Here is a 13,346-nt window from a genome sequence, read left to right on the forward strand (position 1 = left end):
GCCTGCGTTTGCCACGAATCTTACAAGTTTCCGGTCGGATTTCAACATACATTGAACGACTCAGATATTACTATTGGTCAGTTTTCCTGGATTCTTGACAGAACTTGGGGTTTGACCACATTCTTGCATTTGTATAACGCGCAGACAAATGAAAACTAGACAGATGGGAAAAAAGGAAGAAAACTCTTCATTATTTCAAAAGTAATCGCCATAATTGTTAATGCATTTATCCCACTGTGAGACAAGACGGTCAGTGCCTTCACGGAAAAAAGTTTGCGCTTGCTTGCGGAACCGTGAATTTACCCGGGCTTGTACCTCTTCGTCCGAAGCAAATCGACTGCCACTAGTATCTTACTTCAGGGCACCAAAATTATATGGATATCGCATGGGGAGAGATTGGGACTCTATGCAGAACGTGTAAGGGCATCCGAGTGAAACTTCTGCAGCGTAGTCGAAACGTGAGGGCGGGCATTTTGTTGACAGGTTGTGTTGACTACATTGCAGTCGTTCCGCTGGGAATCTCTTACACGTACCCCATACAGTCCCGATCCCTCCCCATACGACTTCCAGATTTTTGGAACCGCCGTCCGCAGTGGCCGACGGGTTCTAGGCGCTTCAGTCTGGAACCGCGCGACCGCTACGGTCGCAGGTTCGAATCCTGCCTCGGGCTTGGATGTGTGTGATGTCCATAGGTTAGTTATGTTTAAGTAGTTCTAAGTTATAGGGGACTGATGACCTCAGATGTTAAGTCCCATAGTGCTCAGAGCCATTTGAACCATTTTTTTGGAACCCTGAATAACGATACTCGTGGCTGTAGATTTGCTTCGGACGAAGAGGTGCACGGATGGGTACAATCATCATTTTGTAGGCAACCGCAAACACTTTTCCAAGAAGGTAGTGACACCCTTGCCTCGCAGAAGGATACCGGTGATGCCACAGTGGTGTCGTGCGCGAAATAGCCGTCAAAGACCGGCGACCCCACAGTGGTGTCGTGTGCATAGTATCGCCGAGAGGCCGGTGACATCACAGTGGGGTCGTGAGCATATTATCGCGCAGTGGCCGGTGACAGCACTTAAGTATCATTTTCATTCTGTTGGTGTTTTGTTTAGGTAACAATAAGTTACACACGTCATCGAGTTTTTTGTTTTTATAAGTACTTGTGCACTTTCATCATGGCAGACGAAAGACACGATACGATTACTTACGATGAATGCGCGGACGTCTTGTCTGACGTTCCGGAGTGATTTGGAAGAAGACATTGGATACCAAAAATATGAAAGTGAAGCAAAAGCGTCAGAAGATAGATAGTGAAATACGACCGAGAAGAACTCGGCGAACGCTACGGTTGCCATCTGATTCGGAAGAATTTTCTGAGGACCAATAACAAATTTGAAGGATCTCCGGGTCCACACATGTTTCCCAAAGACACACAGAGCGTGGTGGATATCGTAGAATTATGTATTGGGAACGATCTGTTTGAATATATTAGCAACGAACCCAGTAAGTATTACAGTCAAAATTTCAATAGAAGGAAACTGGATTTTAAAAAATGCCAAATTTCTCGACGTTATGGGGCCAGAACTTCGTTGATAGACACACCGATATTTCGCAAAACGATTCAGACAAATATTACCATTTTTACATTTTTCCGACAACAACAATAAACCGAATAATGCCGACCGGCTTTTCAAAGTGCAATTCGTAACTGATTATTTTGCCATAAAGTTTAAAGAAACGTTTAATCTACGTCAAAACATCTCAATTGATGAAGGCATGAAACCATGGCGTGGACAGTTAAATTTTAAAGTTTACAAACCGTCGAAAATTACCAAATATGGCTTTCGGATGCTGTGTGATTCGAGTAAGGGATACATTTCCTCATTCAAGATATGTTCCGGCGCTGGACAAACAATGATGGAACTATTGACACCTTCTTATGGAAAGTGGCATCACCTCTACATAGATAATTATTATAACAGTGTAGAACTTGCAGAGAAGTTACTTGAAAAGAAAATTCGAGTTTGTGGAACGATGCAGCAAAATGGACGATTTCCGGAAAAATTAAAGCTCGCAAAAATCAATGTGTTTGAAGCTTGTCATTAACGGAAAGGTGACAAGTGGCCGGCGACAAGCCAATCCGAATTAGCGCGGCCGGCACCAAGCGAATAAATTTATAAGAGACGTGCGGACGGCAAAGTGATAACAGTTATGGCGATTACATCTGAAATAATGAACACTTTACTTACTTTTATCCATCTGCCTCATTTTCATACAACTGCCCCTTATACTACATCGCATGACTGAAGATGAATGTGGTATTTGAGATTCCATCGTAATCTCACGACTGTGCACATCCGACTGCTAATCTCCCCCTAGCCCATTTTAGTGTTAGTCAGCGTGTCGACCGGTATGAAACATGCTCATTGCTGTGTTCTATCGCGCGATAGATTGAAAGGCCGCGCCGGTTCATCTAGAGCCCGGCGCGGCGGCCAGAGTTCGCACCGGATAAGCGTTCGTCGACACGAGTGCGCTGCTCACGACCACGGCAGCGCCACTGCCCGCTTCAGCGGACTTGGCTCGGCTTCACGAGTGCCGGACACGCATTCCGCCGCCAGATACCCATCATCTGTGGTACAAAGCGTGTGTGTTGTGAGGCCTCACGAGCTCGATGTCGTTGTTGCTGCCGTAGGGCTTGTTTGCCACGCTGTGTAACATTTTTCGAGCACGTCTGTCATGCTTTCGTGGTTGTTTTATTTGCCTGTTGCGTTTTTGTACATTGTCAGTTGTGTAATTTTGGTCTCTGGCGGTGTCCTGACGAGTGTAGTTCCATTTGCGCAATTTGAAGGGCCAAGGGTGCCAACTCGCTCCGATCTTACCGACCTGCTTTCGTCCACTGCCCCTGTGAGGCAACCTTCTTGTTTCACCTTGAGCCCATTTTACACGAACAACTTCTTGTCTCAATTGAGAACTTGTGGCAAGTGAGTCTACTGCAACAACTCGGACGTTTTATCCTGTACTCTGTCTCGTCCGTCACGAGTGACCATTTTCGTTTACACGGCAGCACCAAAATTCGTGCGTTGTCAGAGCTGCCTGCTGTGCAGTTTGGCACCTGCACGGTGACAGTGACGTTGCGAGGGACCATCATTTTCACGGTTTTGTGCTGTACGTGTCGCTTCACGTTTCCACTTCACTATCACATCTGAAAAAGTGGACCTAGGGGTGTTTAGGAGTGTGGAAATCTCGCGTACAGACGTATGGCACAACTGACACCCAATCACCTGACCACGCTCGAAGTCCGCGAGGTCCACAGAGCGCCCCATTCTCCGCTCTCACGATGTCTAATGGCTGCTGAGGTCTCTGATATGGAGTACCTGCCAGTAGGTGGCAGCACAATGCACCTAATATGAAAAACGTACGTTTTTGGGGTTGTCCGGATACTTTTGATCACATAGTGTATATGAGCAGAGCAGTAACGAATGGGGAATCATTCTAGCGACGATAAGTAGCGCAAATGCGGAAATCCGCTGACTTAAGCGACTTTGACAAAAACCAGATTGTTTTGGCCCAGTGCCCGTGAGCGAGCATCTAGTAAACGGTGAAGCTAGTCGGCTTTTCGCTTGCTACTGCCGTGACCATCTATGGAAAGTGGTTGAAGAATGATGAAACCACAAGTAGATGACAATACGTTTTACAATATGTGTACAAAAAAAAGCCTAGACAATGCGTAAATAATAACGTAAATTAATAAACGTCAGTACCTCATCACGGAACATAGGGATCGCAGGCTTGCCCGCTCTCTAAAGCAGGATAGGCGGCGATCTGTGGCAGATCTAACTACAGAGTGCAGTGCTGGTGCAGGCACAAGTGTTTTGGAGCACAGCATTCGGCGCACAGTGATGTTCCGCAGCAGAGGACCCCTACGTGCTCCCACGTTGACCCGACAACATCGCCGGTTATGATTACAGTGGGCACGGGATCATCGTGACTGGGCAGCGGGTCAGTGGAACTGTGTCGCCTGGTCGGATAAATCCCATTTATTGATAAACCAAGTCGATGGTCGTGATCAGATACGCCGTCATCCAGGCGCTCTGCTGCTCGAAACATGCAGCGCACCACGAACGCAGGCCAGTCTGAGTAGTATTATGGCATGGGGGAGATTCGCCTGGGCTTCCATGGGACCTGCGGTAGTAATCGAAGGCACCATGACATATCAGGACTGCATGAACATTATTGGGGACCACCTGTAACTCCTTATGCTTGATGTCTTTCTCAACAGCGATGGCATCTTCCAGCAGGATAACAGTCCGTGTCAGAAGGCCAGAATCGTGCTGCAATGGTTTGAGGAGCATGATTGTGAGCTCACGTTGATGTCTTGGTCATAAAATTCGGCTTATCTGAATCAGATTAAAGCCAACTGGGACGCTATCGGGCGCCAGCATTTTTATAACGATTCTTTTCCCAAAACATTGACTTGTACTTCAGAGTCAAGCCATTTTGTTAAAAACCATTTAAAATATCCGTACGTATTAGTTAGACAATATCATCAGTTTCAAAGCAGTTTTTGAAATTTTGTTCTAGGTCGAAAATTGTGGCGTTCAGAGCTCCCACCAGCCGCCTTCGCACTCTGCGAAGATTTTTCGTCGATGTCGTGTAGTGTCTTTTGGGCGCAAATCTTTTACTTAAAAAGACAGAAAACAATCTTAAGGGTGTACAATAAATGTCTAAAGTCAGTTTGGTAATTTGTTTGTTTTTAGTTGGAAAAAAAGGAACGTGTACATCGGTTCCAAATCGAGCGTCACCCTGGTCTGCCTCCCTTAACTCCTGATGATAGCAGACGACGACATAATCTGTTCTGCGCATGCAAAGTCTGCAGCATACTCAAGATTTCATAGCTCCACACTAGGCACAGGCAGTGGGTCACTGACGTCACTGTTCCGCTCCCTACTTGGCTGGCTGCTGATTTACACGCAAGCACAGAATGCGCACCAACAATGAGTAGTCGTTTGTGGCGGGAAAGTCGCTGGTGTAAAATGGGGTTTGAGTGTAGGAAACCAGCATACCACAGCCCGTGGCACTACCTGGTTACCCGCTTGTGTCGTTAGTTCTGAGCGACTGGCTCTGCTCTGGAAACCTCCTTGCAGGTACTAACGAAAGGGCAACCAGGTTCACTGGCAGCAAACCCCACCACTTTTGAAGCTGGTGACTCTGCCTCAATTACGGTGGCTAAGAGGGTATGTGGCCAAAGATTTATGAACTATCGCTCTTAGTTCACTCCTTCCCTACTCCAAACCCCCACCACCACCCCTCTATGCCACTTGGGCTGTTATCCATTGTTTATTTCGGACCTAATTTATTACCCTGGAGTGTATCTTATGGGCTGAAGGACAAATGTTGGTGTTTATTTAGAATGTAATATATTACCCAATTAATTATCCTTGTCACTACAGTTTATTACCTTATCGCTGATATTTATTACCCAATTGGGATAATTTGTGACTCAATATGGCGGATGCAGTACGGCCAACACTATGACATCACAATCAAACTTGACTGAGAGGGTCCTGGGCAATGATTATGACCTACAAGGGGCGTTTGAAAAGTCCATGCAAAAATAAAAACTACTTACGTGTTTGGGGTAAACCTTTTCTATTTTTCGACATAGTCTCTTTTTAGACTTATACACTTTGTCCAACGCTGTTCTAATTTGTTGATCCCTTTCGAATAATAGAAATTGTCCAAGTCTGCAAAATAGCTATTAGTTGCTGCAATCACCTCCTCATTTGAATAAAATCTTTGTCCCGCCAGCCATTTCTTCAAATTGGGGAACAAATAGTAGTCCGATGGAGCCAAGTCTGGAGAATAGGGGGGGATGTGAAACGAGTTAGAATCCTATTTCCATTAATTTTGCGACCATAACTGCTGAGGTGTGTGCTGATGCATTCTCATGATGGAAAAGGACTTTTTTGCGGTCCAATCGCCTGCGTTTTTCTTTCAGCTCGGTTTTCAAACGGTCCAATAACGACGAATAATATGCACCTGTAATAGTTTTACCCTTTTCCAGATAGTCGATGAGGATTATCCCTTGTGAATCCCAAAAGACAGTAGCCATAATCTTTCCGGCCGAAGGAATTGTCTTCGCCTTTTTTGGTGCAGATTCTCCCTTGGTAAATCCATTGTTTAGATTGTTGTTTGGTCTCAGGAGTACGAGGTTTCATCCACACTGTCGAAACGATACTTAAAGTCCCGCAGATTCTTCCTGAACAGTTGCAAACCATCCTTGCAACACTTCACACGATTCCGTTTTTGGTCAAGCGTGAGCAATCGCAGAACCCATCTTGCGGATAGCTTTCTCATGTCCAAATGTTTATGAAAAATATTATGTACCCGTTCATTCGAGATGCCCACAGCACTAGCAATCTCAGGCACCTTAACTCTTTTGTCATCCATCACTATATCATGGATTTTATCAATGATTTCTGGAGTCGTAACCTCCATGGGGCGTTCAGAGCGTTCAACATCACTTGTGCCCATATGGCCACTCCGAAAATTTTGAAACCACTTATAAACTGTTCTAATCGAAGGTGCAGAGACACCGTAATGTTTATCAAGCTTCTCCTTAGTCTCCTGTGTCGTTTTGTAATGTTTAATCACCACACGAAATTCTTTTTCGTCCATTTTTTGACTATCGCTCGACTTCCTTGATTCACACGAATGCCAAACACACAGAAATAGACCAATATGGCTGAAACTTGGTGTGCGTTCTTTCCAAAGATGCTACTAGCTAAACATGACCTCGATATACGCCGGTGGTGCCATCTCTCGGATTTTGCAAGGACTTTTCAAACGCCCCTCGTATCATTACTATCTGCCCCCCTCTCATTCCCCCCGCCCCCTCCCCCCCCCCCCCCCCGCCACCTTCTTCCCCTTTTCCCTGTAGGTTGCTTGTGCTGTTATCCTGCGTTTATTGAGGATCTAACTTACGAATACGGTGTGTTATCCTATGGGTTGGACTGCATATGTTGGTGTATACTTAGGATTTAATTTATAGCACAGACTATTATGGCTGTTGCTATAATTTATTACCTTATTAGAACTACTGCATTTCTTGCTCCTATAATTTATCGTCCTTATCACGACAATTTCTTACCCAATATGGCTGTAGGATTCAAACACGGCTGCCCAAGAAAAGTCTGACATTTTGACATCAAAATGGACGTCACCGAATGTAAAAACAGCGGAAGATTAAACAAATACGAGTGGGATAGCTTCAATATGAAACGGACTGTTCATTGTTTCTAGGTCCCTCCAGATATGTGTGTAGCAGTGATACGTTCAAAACACGCCAGTGCTGTAAAAAAGGCAGGAAATTTTTAAAAAATCGGAGAAACATACTTTTCATATTGCATAATCTATTTATTTAAAACATTCGGAATGTTTCTCCGAGTCCCTTCAACATATATGTAGCAGTATTACACTGATAGTCCCCTGGTTCTAGATTTAACAGTTACCACTACCTCCTTGGACATGCAAGCAGTGGTGTTTTAACTATCACTGATTGTGTGAAGGACCTACAGCAGATGTATATTATGCAACTAAGAGCGCACTGGCGGGAACACATCGCGAGGGTAGCTGCTGCTGGTTGTAGCCTGAATTAACACATGAAGCGCCTCCACTCCCCACCCCACTCCCAGAACCAGTTGTGCATTATATCTGCCCCCATCATGTCCCTCGGTCCCTCGGTCCCTGGTAACCTGCTTTCCTAATAATTAATAATTATTACAATGAAACGGTGAGCGAGTGATGCTGAAAAAGTGGTTTTGCTGAAGACATCGTTGCCACGCACTGCGTTCAACCATAGTGACTCCAACTTTGGTCACTGTCATGTGTAATTCTATTACAATTTATCATTACTGAACACACATAATGTGCAACACATATTAAACAATTGTATATTACAAAGGACTATAACAGTAAGCAATAATGAAATGCAGAGCAATTCCATCATGCATTGTTTATTTTTTCTCGTGTACTGTTCAAGAGTGGAATGGTTATATTTGAAGAAGACAGCATGGAATGCATCACAATCACCACTGACAGTCGAAACACGGGCGGTGTTTAAAAAATAAAATCGTGACTGACTTTATAATACAGTTATATTAGAAACAAATCCATTACTTACATTTCGTTCCAGAAACGGAACTTCTGCTACCTCTATCATTTAACCCCATCCCCGTTCCATTTCCGAATGGTGCATGAAAAGAATGATTGTAGGTAAGCCTTAGTATTATCTCTAATTCCTCTGATTCCGCCGGCCGAAGTGGCCGAGCGGTTCTAGGCGCTACAGTCTGGAACCGCGCGAACACTACGGTCGCAGGTTCGAATCCTGCATCGGGCATGGACGTGTGTGATGTTCTTAGGTTGGTTAGGTTTAAGTAGTTCTAAGTTCTAGGGGTTTGATGACCTCAGAAGTTAAGTCCCAGAGTGCTCAGAGCAATTTGAATTTGAATCCTCTGATTTCCTCTTTGTGAACATCCCACGAGATGTATGTGGCAGGAAATAATACATTTTTCTCCGAACATACTCTGTCGGATTTTCTACAGTAAACCTTTCTGTGAAACACAACGCCACTCTTGTAATGTCTATCATTGGAGTTTGTTTAGAAAATCCGTGACGCCAACTAAACGATCGCATGGATGTCGCCCAACGTTGTATATGATTAAATAAAATTTAATGTGACCTGGGAAGGGTATATGAAGCTTTGTATTTTGCCATAGACAGAATATGTCAGTTAACTGATCAGCATTCAGTGACATGATGGAATGTATAATGCGACAGGAAGTTCGTGTGGATGTAATGTGCACTTTTATTGTGTGCAAGGGGTAGCTTTGACAGCTATCATTGTGTTGGCTAAAGTTTTCCTGAGTAGTTATTTGGAAGAAAATGATAATGGTGAAGAAGAAGAAGAAGAAGGAGTGTTCTTGCAAATATTTTGTAGGTACACAACTTTGGTGGGGGAATCTGAATCTCAACTCGGTGTCAAAGAAACCAACCCATTCTTGATAGTGTATTGAATATGAAAACAAATATTCTTGTACAAAATCTTTTTTAATTGTTACATACATATTTACATACAAGAAACACTTCTTCCTTCATCTTTTTGGCGTAATTTTGATAATGTCCAGCTAATTTTTAAATTACAATTTAATCTACATGAGAATCTTCTCATTCTTTTTCCAACCAGTAATCAGATCCCGAATTGTAATACGTATCTAATTTTTTTCCTGTAAGAGAATTTATGCTGGACCGGCGCTCGAACTCGAATTTCCCAATGATGACGAGCGGTCGCCTTAGCAGCTTCAGCTATCAATGCACACTTCGCGGACCGACATAAACTTCCATATGTCACACTGTCTGCATCCCTATACAGTGAAAGTTTGAGTCGGTCTATGAGGCACAGCTGATGCTAGGCTTTCTAATTAATTTCGGACGGCTGTAAGTCGTCATTAACGTCTGTTCATCCAGACACGAAAGTAAATATTACATGCCACTGTGATCGCAAGGGTCTCGATTCCTCACAGTCTCGTTCTCACCGGTGCGGGAATACTGAGTAAAGCTGAGAGCATTAAGTGATGAATGTACAGGACAATGTCATAGGGATATAGATAGCGGACATATGGAAGTATGGGTCCGTTCGGGAGGCGTGCGTGGATAGCCATAGTGGTTAAGGCGACTTTTCGCGATAAGCAGGTTCGAGTCCTTGTCCGGCAAAAGTTTTTATATCTCACTAACAGATAGTAAGTCTATACCTAACACAGCCAGTGCCAAGATATTTGCAATCAGTGAATTTATTTCGAATTAATTTAAGATGGCTTCCACTCTTTATTAATGTCTGCTCATATAGACGTACAAGTAAACATTGTTAATGCACTCCACGTATTTTTTTATGTACAACTGTAAGTTTACAACGTTTTCAAATGAACTACCATTAAATGTAGTTATTCCGCCAGGCTCAAACTCCACTGTGTTTCCGTAGCGGTCGTGCGGTTCCAGTCTGTAGCGCCTAGAACCGCTCGGTCACACAGACCGGCTAACATATTTAAGTGATTTACATTGCAAGATCACAGGTCAACACATGGAAAAGTGACGAGGGTTAATGATAGATACCGACTCCAGTGTTTGGAAAGAAATGTAATATTTTTTTACAAAAAACTTTTTTCTACTGTCAGTCATGATTTTCTTTTTTTAAATATGGACTACAAAGCAATCATAGATGCATGTTTTTTTTTAAAATAGTCATTACCGCCCTCTTTCTTTGCAGACAATTCAGTGGCAAGATGACAAAATAACTTTTATTCCTTGAGCTGTCGCTATTTTCTTTTTTAGATGCGGTGTTTGTTCCATGCACTCCATGCCGAATTCTCCGAATACGATCATTCCTCTCTCGAATAACATGTGAGAAAGAATGAACAATGCGTGTATTAAACACATAAAACCTACCTTGAAGTAGCTCTAAGGATAACAGGTGATAAATCATTGGTCTCGTACCTGCGTAGCGCCCATCATGAATCACTCGCTGAACACTACAGAAACTTTGTTTACCGCGTTCGTTACAGGACTAGAGAGCACATTAAGCACAAAGCGCGCGAAATTATTCAGTAAGAGAGGGTGGAGTGAAATCGATACGCTGGCACCCAGGGAATAGAAGAGTCTGACTCAGAAGACTCTGACGACAACATGGGCGCATAGGACACTCCTCAGATGACTGACAACGTCCCGACCAGCAACTAGTTATTACTGCTTGCTGAGGAGTGAATTAACGAAGAGATATGATAAAAGACGGCCATTGGGAGGCTACCACCACCTGTCGTATGCACGACCAGCAACTACGAGGAACTCAGTGAGCTACCCACTGGCCTCACTGGTCAGCTGAAGACAGCGTTCAAACCTAAAACTTTTAGGTTTCCGGCAGGCACCTTGAAAGACAATATATTCCTTCTCCAAGGTTTTGGGAAACAAAGTTTCTAATTCTACATACACTCCTGGAAATGGAAAAAAGAACACATTGACACCGGTGTGTCAGACCCACCATACTTGCTCCGGACACTGCGAGAGGGCTGTACAAGCAATGATCACACGCACGGCACAGCGGACACACCAGGAACCGCGGTGTTGGCCGTCGAATGGCGCTAGCTGCGCAGCATTTGTGCACCGCCGCCGTCAGTGTCAGCCAGTTTGCCGTGGCATACGGAGCTCCATCGCAGTCTTTAACACTGGTAGCATGCCGCGACAGCGTGGACGTGAACCGTATGTGCAGTTGACGGACTTTGAGCGAGGGCGTATAGTGGGCATGCGGGAGGCCGGGTGGACGTACCGCCGAATTGCTCAACACGTGGGGCGTGAGGTCTCCACAGTACATCGATGTTGTCGCCAGTGGTCGGCGGAAGGTGCACGTGCCCGTCGACCTGGGACCGGACCGCAGCGACGCACGGATGAACGCCAAGACCGTAGGATCCTACGCAGTGCCGTAGGGGACCGCACCGCCACTTCCCAGCAAATTAGGGACACTGTTGCTCCTGGGGTATCGGCGAGGACCATTCGCAACCGTCTCCATGAAGCTGGGCTACGGTCCCGCACACCGTTAGGCCGTCTTCCGCTCACGCCCCAACATCGTGCAGCCCGCCTCCAGTGGTGTCGCGACAGGCGTGAATGGAGGGACGAATGGAGACGTGTCGTCTTCAGCGATGAGAGTCGCTTCTGCCTTGGTGCCAATGATGGTCGTATGCGTGTTTGGCGCCGTGCAGGTGAGCGCCACAATCAGAACTGCATACGACCGAGGCACACAGGGCCAACACCCGGCATCATGGTGTGGGGAGCGATCTCCTACACTGGCCGTACACCACTGGTGATCGTCGAGGGGACACTGAATAGTGCACGGTACATCCAAACCGTCATCGAACCCATCGTTCTACCATTCCTAGACTGGCAAGGGAACTTGCTGTTCCAACAGGACAATGCACGTCCGCATGTATCCCGTGCCACCCAACGTGCTCTAGAAGGTGTAAGTCAACTACCCTGGCCAGCAAGATCTCCGGATCTGTCCCCCATTGAGCATGTTTGGGACTGGATGAAGCGTCGTCTCACGCGGTCTGCACGTCCAGCACGAACGCTGGTCCAACTGAGGCGCCAGGTGGAAATGGCATGGCAAGCCGTTCCACAGGACTACATCCAGCATCTCTACGATCGTCTCCATGGGAGAATAGCAGCCTGCATTGCTGCGAAAGGTGGATATACACTGTACTAGTGCCGACACTGTGCATGCTCTGTTGCCTGTGTCTATGTGCCTGTGGTTCTGTCAGTGTGATCATGTGATGTATCTGACCCCAGGAACGTGTCAATAAAGTTTCCCCTTCCTGGGACAATGAATTCACGGTGTTCTTATTTCAATTTCCAGGAGTGTATATCCTACTGGACAGAAATACAAGATTCAGGTGGTCGTCCGTGACATCCGGCCTGACAGATCTGAAAACAGAGCCATAGTGGCAGCGCTTCCCAAGAACTTCACCGTAGACAGCGTGAAAGTCATGACCAAGTGTCCACCACTGAACGTCCAAATGAAGGCAGGATTAGGCAGCTCCGGTTCCTGGCGACCTAATTGAACAAACACAAGAACTTGTCGATCTACCAACTTATTGCGCCTTAAGGTGACAGTTATGAACTACGAGGAATCTGAAGGTCCCACGCAGTGCTAACGCTCTGAGGTATTTTATCATGACGCACAGCAGTGTCATGTGAAACCAGCGTGCGTAAAGTACGCTGGGAATCACCTGTCTCGAAAATGTGTCACACTGAGGAATAACTCAGCAAACGTGAGTGCCATGTGGCGAAGCACATCGAGCACATTATAGCCAGTGCCAAATTACGTTAAAATATTGGAAAGTTGACGTCATACCGGTACTGCAGCTCCGTGCAAGACACACTCACCACTGCAACACGCCTAACTATGTACACCTCAACCCCCGAACAGTTTCCCGCTTTAATGAACTGTCACCAGTCAGCAGCAGCGGCCAGAACGAGTCCGCAGCGGATTTAACGCCGAAACTGCTTCCCCACCCCACCGTTCTCAAAACGACACAACTCCGGGGCCCACTACCAGCTGCAAATACCCTCAGAATTCGCAGGAACCCTGAAATAAATCAAAGATTTGTTTAAAGAATTCAATATCCCCGAGTTCCGACGCAAACCATCACGAAACTACGGGCCCTCACTGACAAGTTTTCCTAGGTCGTCATTGTGGCTGACGCTGTCATAACTTTCTTCAGTGATGGCTCAGGTTAGATTGAGGGCAT

At 45.5% G+C, this 13,346-nt stretch overlaps 1 protein-coding gene across 1 annotated transcript in view; it reads left to right on the forward strand.

Annotated features, from left to right (window-relative positions):
* Nucleotides 1-13,346, forward strand: part of LOC126184961 (katanin p60 ATPase-containing subunit A-like 1) — a 193,369-nt gene that overhangs the window by 53,566 nt on the left and 126,457 nt on the right. The gene's annotated exons all lie outside the window — the stretch shown is intronic.

The sequence above is a fragment of the Schistocerca cancellata genome, chromosome 4 (genome assembly GCF_023864275.1).
Source record: "Schistocerca cancellata isolate TAMUIC-IGC-003103 chromosome 4, iqSchCanc2.1, whole genome shotgun sequence".
In the NCBI taxonomy this organism is placed as follows: domain Eukaryota; kingdom Metazoa; phylum Arthropoda; class Insecta; order Orthoptera; family Acrididae; genus Schistocerca; species Schistocerca cancellata.